Source organism: Myxocyprinus asiaticus, chromosome 4 (genome assembly GCF_019703515.2).
Source record: "Myxocyprinus asiaticus isolate MX2 ecotype Aquarium Trade chromosome 4, UBuf_Myxa_2, whole genome shotgun sequence".
Taxonomy (NCBI): domain Eukaryota; kingdom Metazoa; phylum Chordata; class Actinopteri; order Cypriniformes; family Catostomidae; genus Myxocyprinus; species Myxocyprinus asiaticus.
This window is the reverse complement of record NC_059347.1, coordinates 37,991,263-37,997,974: the sequence shown is the minus strand read 5'-3', so window position 1 is coordinate 37,997,974 and position 6,712 is coordinate 37,991,263.

The following is a 6,712-nucleotide window of genomic DNA, read 5'->3' as shown; positions in this document are numbered from 1 at the left end:
GTGGTATAATGTACAGTCAAGGCTCGATCATCCTCTGGAGGTTTATTTTATGATAACAACCAGCTGACTGTACTGTACAATATCCCTTACATAATCGTACACCTGTAGAACATATGATAGTATTGCATTGCATTGTTTATCCTCCGCACTTTGGTTCCTAGGAAACATCTCTGTCGATAATCAAACACATGCTAAGCTAATAGGTGTTGATGTTTGGTTTCCTTGTATGTCATCTTCCGAGCGTTGGGCATTGGGGACCTTTATGGTCAGGCATCGGAGATATCAAGTAGGAAGATCCCACATCCGAATTTCTTATTTTTTTTTGTAATTAACATTTTTTATTGATTCAAAGATAAAACACAACAGAGAAAAACACAACATATACACACTGAATCAACGTTTAACTTTTAACCCTCATTAACATCCCTCCCCAAACACCAAACTCTAGGGGAAGGGATGAGGAGGGAGATGTTTAGATTAATTATGCATGTTTATTATATATTTTATTTTTTATTTATTTTAATTTTATTTTATTGTTTATGTGTGTATTATTTTATGTGACCACACGCATAATTAATCGAAACATCTCCCTCCTCATCCCTTCCCCTAGAGTCCTCCAAAACTGCCAAATACCTACCCCACTTCCTGAAAAATAAGTCCTCCAGCCCCAGCCTTCTATCTATCATCTTCTCATAAGCCGCTACCCTCCCCACCTCCGCACACCACTCCGGAAATGGTGGCGCTCCGTCTGACTTCCATCCCCTTAAAATAATTTGTCTACCCATCATCACGCCAGTCAGAACCCAATTTTTTATATATTTGTCGCCTGAATTTATAACTTCCCCATCACCCAATATGCAAAGTCTTGGGCAAAGTAAAATTTGAGTGCCCAAAATGTCACGCAAATAATTCTGAATCTTTAACCAAAAATTTTGGATCTTAATGCATCCCCAAAAAACATGGATTGTGTCTCCAACTTCTGATTGGCATCGCCAGCAGGTGGGAGTATCTTTAAGACCAAGCCTATATAATCTAGAGGGGGTCCAATAAAATCTTTGTAAAATCATAAATTTCATAAGGCGAACCCTTGCATCTCTAGATGCAGACTTGACATTTTTCAGAATCTTAGTCCACACTCCATCCTCCAATACCAAATTCAAATCTTTCTCCCATAATCTCTTAATAGAAGTTAAAACTCCATCCACCATACTCTGAATTAACAGGGAGTAGTACACTGATGCCTCATGACCTTTTCCAAAAGTCGCAATCACCTCTTCCAAAGCATCTGCCTCCTTAGGAGGTTGTGTGCTACTCCCAAAAATAGTACAAAGTAGGTGGCGCAATTGTAAATACCTATAAAACTGAGGTCTGGGGATCCCAAAATGTTGGACCAAGTTTTCAAACGATCTCAACACTCCACTTTCATATAGGTCACAGAATGTAGCAACCCCCCTCACAATCCACTCTGGCCAGCAGAAAGGGGACTTGCCAATACATAATCTTGGGTTCTGCCATATGCTCGAGGCAACATTATATAAGTGTCCAATTTAAACAATCTGGACACTTTAGTCCATACCGAGTGTAATGCGAAATAACGGGGTGTAACTTTACTTTTCCGATTAGTTTGATAGAGATGCTTTGTAATGGCAAAATAGGGGCAAGAACTGCCTGTTCAATAACAAACCAGGGAGGGGCTCTCTCAGGTGGAAGTGACCAATGAGCCAAATGTCTGAGACTGAACGCATAGTAATAAAACAAAATCTTGGGTAGGCCTAGCCCTCCTTTGTCAATCGGCCTATGTAACTTATTAAAACGCAATCTGGGACGTTTACCATTCCAAATGAAGGACTTCGCTATGCTATCAAATTGCTTGAAATAAGAGAGGGGGACATCTACAGGGAGAGATTGTAGCAGGTAGTTAAATTTTGGAATACAATTAATTTTAATAACATTAACCTTCCCAATCACCGATAAATGTAATGAAGCCCACCTGCCCACATCATTCGAAAATCTTTTTATTAAAGGGTCAAAATTGACTAACTAAATCAGACAGATTTGCTGGGAATAAAATCCCCAAATACTTAATTCCCTGTTTGGGCCATTGGAAGGCGCCCGGCTGGAAAGCCATTACTGGACAGTACGCTGTCAGAGCCAAAGCTTCGGATTTAGACCAATTAACTTTGTATCCTGAGAACTTGGAAAAGGAATTAATAATTCTGTGGAGGCAAAGCATAGATCTAGTAGGTTCAGAGACAAATAATAAAATATCATCTGCATAAAGCAGAAGCTTTACCTCCCGCCACCACCCCTGGAAAATCATCCTCCCCCCTTATCGCGGCTGCTAATTGTTCAGGGCAACCCTGCTGAGAGAACAACCCCAGAACAATAAAGGGGAAAGAGGGCAACCCTGCTGAGTGCCCTATCCAGAGTAAAATAATCTAAAATTAATCCATTTGTTTGTACCGCTGCTACAGGGTGTCTATTAAGTAACTTAATCCAACCAATAAATGTACTCCCGAACCCATACATTTCCAAAATCTTAAAAAGATAATACCATTCTACCATATCAAACGCCTTTTCGGCGTCAAGTGAGATGGCAGCGACCGGAGACTGATCATTCGCTACTGACCAGATGATATTGATGAGATGCCTGATGTTATCAGAAGAGCTACGGCCCCGAATAAACTCCACCTGATCTATATGTATAAGAGATGTCATAACCTTACTTAATTGGTTAGCCAAAATTTTTGACAATATTTTTACATCTAGTTGGATCAGGGAGATTGGACGGTAACTTTTACACTTGCTTGGATCTTTGTCCTTTTTAAGAATCAGACTGATCTGGGCTTGTGTTATGGTTGGAGGAAGCTTTCCATTCTTTAATGATTCAGTATAAACTTCTAACAAAAGTGGAGCTAGTTCTGTAGCATAAGATCTAAAAAATTCTGCGGCAAAACCATCTGGCCCCGGAGCCTTGCCAGTAGGTAGGGACTTAATTACCTCGTCAAGCTCCTCCAAGTTTATCTCAGAATCAAGAAAGTTTTTTGCTCAATTGTCAGTTTAGGAAGATTTAATGGTTCCACAAAGTTTCTAATATCTTTATCAGTAGATGAAGACGTGGAGCTATAAAGATCAAGATAGAACTCTTTAAAGGCATTATTAATATCAATGGCTGAGGTAAAAATTTCACCACCAGCAGATTTCACTGAGGGAATGATAGAAAGAGACTCTAAAATAGTATTATATCTATATTTCAATCGGGTCAATTCTCTGAGGCCATCAGCTGACATACAGCGCTTCAGCTCTGCCTCTGCACTTTTAATATTTCCTTCCAACTCCACAAGTTCTTGTGCTTTGGATTTTTTGATGAATGAGGCATACTGTATGATCCGACCCCTAAGAACCGCCTTAAGTGCCTTCCAAGTCACGCCCACAGAGGATACTGAGGACCAGTTGGTCTCCATATAAACATTGATTTCAGTCTTTAACGTTTGTTGGAAATCAGGATTTTGCAAAAGGGACACATTACGGCGCCAACTATATGATTTATTTTTCTCTGTATATGGCAACACCTCCAAACTCACAAGGGCATGATCTGAGACTAAGATATTTCCAATTGAGCAATCAACAAAAGATGAAATGAGGGATTTGGATATCAAAAGAAAAAATCTATTCTAGAATAAATCTTATGGACTGATGAAAAAAATGTATAGTCCCTACCAGATAGGTTTAAAAGTCTCCAAATATCCGTAAGACCAAGATTTTTGCACATCCTGTGAAGCGTCAGTGTTGCTCTAGGGGGTTTACACACTTTTGCTTCACTATGATCAAGGACTGAGTCCATCAAAAGATTAAAGTCTCCTCCCAATATTATACCATGAGGGGTGCCAGCGGTTTGCAACATCCCTTCAAGATCTATAAAAAAGCCCTGATCATCAGCGTTAGGTGCGTAAATATTAAACAAAATCAACCTTTACCCTTGAATTTCAGCTAAAACAATAATGACTCTCCCTAATTTATCTTTAGTGTGTTTGAGACATTTGAATTGTAGATGTTTATTAATCAATATAATGACTCCCTTGCTCTTACTTGAGCCAGCACTAAAAAAAACATGTCCACCCCGTATCTTCCCAAATTTTTCCGCTTCCTGCGGGGAGAGATGTGTTTCTTGAAGAAACACTATATCATGTTTCTTACGTTTAAGAAAAGTAATAACCTTCCTTCTTTTTATGGGGTGCCCCAACCCATTTACATTCCATGTGGAGAGAGACAATCCACTCATATTAACATTTGACATTTTTATATAATAGAAAAAATAAATTGTGTGTCAAAAACAAAATTATACAGACCACATTTCCCTTTAGTGAAACAATCAAACCCCGAACTTCCCCCCAAACAAAACAAACAGAAAAAAGATAAACATGCGCATTAACCCCGCACATGAAAGCAGCAACCGGCGACAATCCCTCTAAACTCAAAAGGTCCATGAACACCCACGAGCCCCCAAGACAAATTTGCCACCGGATTACTCAATTTTGCCTCAAACAAAATTACATAACAGAAAATACTTTGTAAAATAAACCCCAGCAAATTGGAAGAATGAACACAAAGAATGTGTAGATTCATCCACAGAACTGTCTCAAAGGTGTGATCTTCCACAAAACAAATTCCAGCTGATATAAAACTGTTCAGATATGTTCAGTGAGCCGGCTGTTATGAGTTCAGCGGATGACATAAGCATTCCAATGTCCCGTAAAAATACTCAACAAAACAAACTACAGTCAGCAGCAGGAATAAGCACAAAGAATGAACAGATTAATCCACAGCTGTTCCAAAGGAGTGTTATTCAATAGAACAAGTTCCAGCCGCTAGGCGGAACCAATACAAAAAGAAACAAAACCGGCATTCTGGTTCCCCGGATGGTCTAGTCAATTCACTCGGAGGCCGCGTAAAAGTATATACCATGACTTACACAATCCATCAACTTTATAAAACCAAGTATGCATGTTAACTTTTACATAATTTTGGCTGAACCATGCTAACCATATTACCACCAAATAAACAAATTTGGTGTAGGACTAGTTGATACTTCATTTGTTAGTCAGCAAACATAAGACAAATCCCAGCACCCGCTTGAGTTTTTACATACTCCAACAAGTGATCTGGGATGTAAATATCTGTACTACAAAGGCAATTAGAATGTGTCCTCTTTCAAAATAAACCTAACTAAATGTATCATTTAGCTAACAAGCATAGAAAACATTACACACTTACAAAATATGAAAAATCACCTTCAAAAATTTTTTACGTTTGTGCGGTGTTGCAGTGTCATCTATCAGTGTGATCACATGTCTCTGTCATCAGACTGATGATTTTCTTAAAAGTGCTCTATAATGTTTTCTAAGATTATTGCATTTTCTCAGTGTTTGAATATCACATATTTTTCTATAAAATAACATTATGGATTTAGTGGCATGGAACACAGGAGTACAGAATGTTTTCATTTGAATTATGTTAACCACGAAACTTGATGATTTAGTTTTTTCTATGAGTCAGCCACTTGACTCCAGTAGTTTAATCCATGCTTTCTGAAGCGATCCAATCAGTTTTCGGTGAGTAGACCAAAATATCACTATTTATTATCTCACTTTGGCCTTAAGTCTATCACTCACAGCCTCTGTGTCATTCTCATAAAAAAAAAATTCAAGACATTACATTACTGTGAATTAGGTCCATTCTCCCATCAAAGTTTGCAGGAAGAGCACATGTAAACGCATTAAGCGGGAGATGCTTATATAAATACGGAGATGGTGCAAGGGTTCATAGAATAACAGTCTGCTTCCCGTAGTGGTATACATTTACTAATATTTTATATATTAAATATCTAATCCTGTCACATGTATTCTCTTACTCTCCAACCCTGACTGTACATTTACATTAATTTGTTATAAATTGCAGCTCAACATTGTATAATTGCATGTTGGCGTTTTCAGGTGGTGGGCTGTCGGATAAATCGTTTAGTTGCTTTACATATTAGAGGAGAGTTGCAATAAATGTGCAACTGCTGAATGTTTGGAAAAATGTTAATGTTCTTAATTACATATATTTCTGTTCTTAATTACAAGATACAATTCATCTTGGGGAACATATTTTTTTATGATTCTTTAAGCACCTGTGTTTTGCTATTGCTGTTTGATTTTATGCTTACAAATGTTTAATGAAAGGGTGTTAATTGGTACTTAATACATTTAAATTACTTAAAAGATTTTCATCAAAATATGCAATGAGTAATCCAAAAGCAATCAAAGAATAATCAGATTAGATCTGATCTGACCTAAAAGTTTAATCTAAAAGATTTTGTTACTGATTACAATTTAAGTTGTGCAATTTGTAATCAGTACCGGATTACATTTCAGAAGTTATCTGGAAATATCTTTACCTGCAGTCATTCACAAGCAACACAGACGTTGTACTTAATGATGACCTTCGTCATCGCTGGCAAACATGGGATGCATTTTGGAATTTCCTGCCCCAACAAAACACAATAACCTCTCAAACTATGCACTCTCTCTACTATCTTGGAGTATGACTGGAAATGTGGGTCTTTGGTCAAGCTGCCACCACTTTTTAAAGTGAAAAATATAAACCTGCATTAATAGTGTCTAGTAACCTATTAAGACCTCTGTTCATGTCATAAAAAAGTCCATATTAT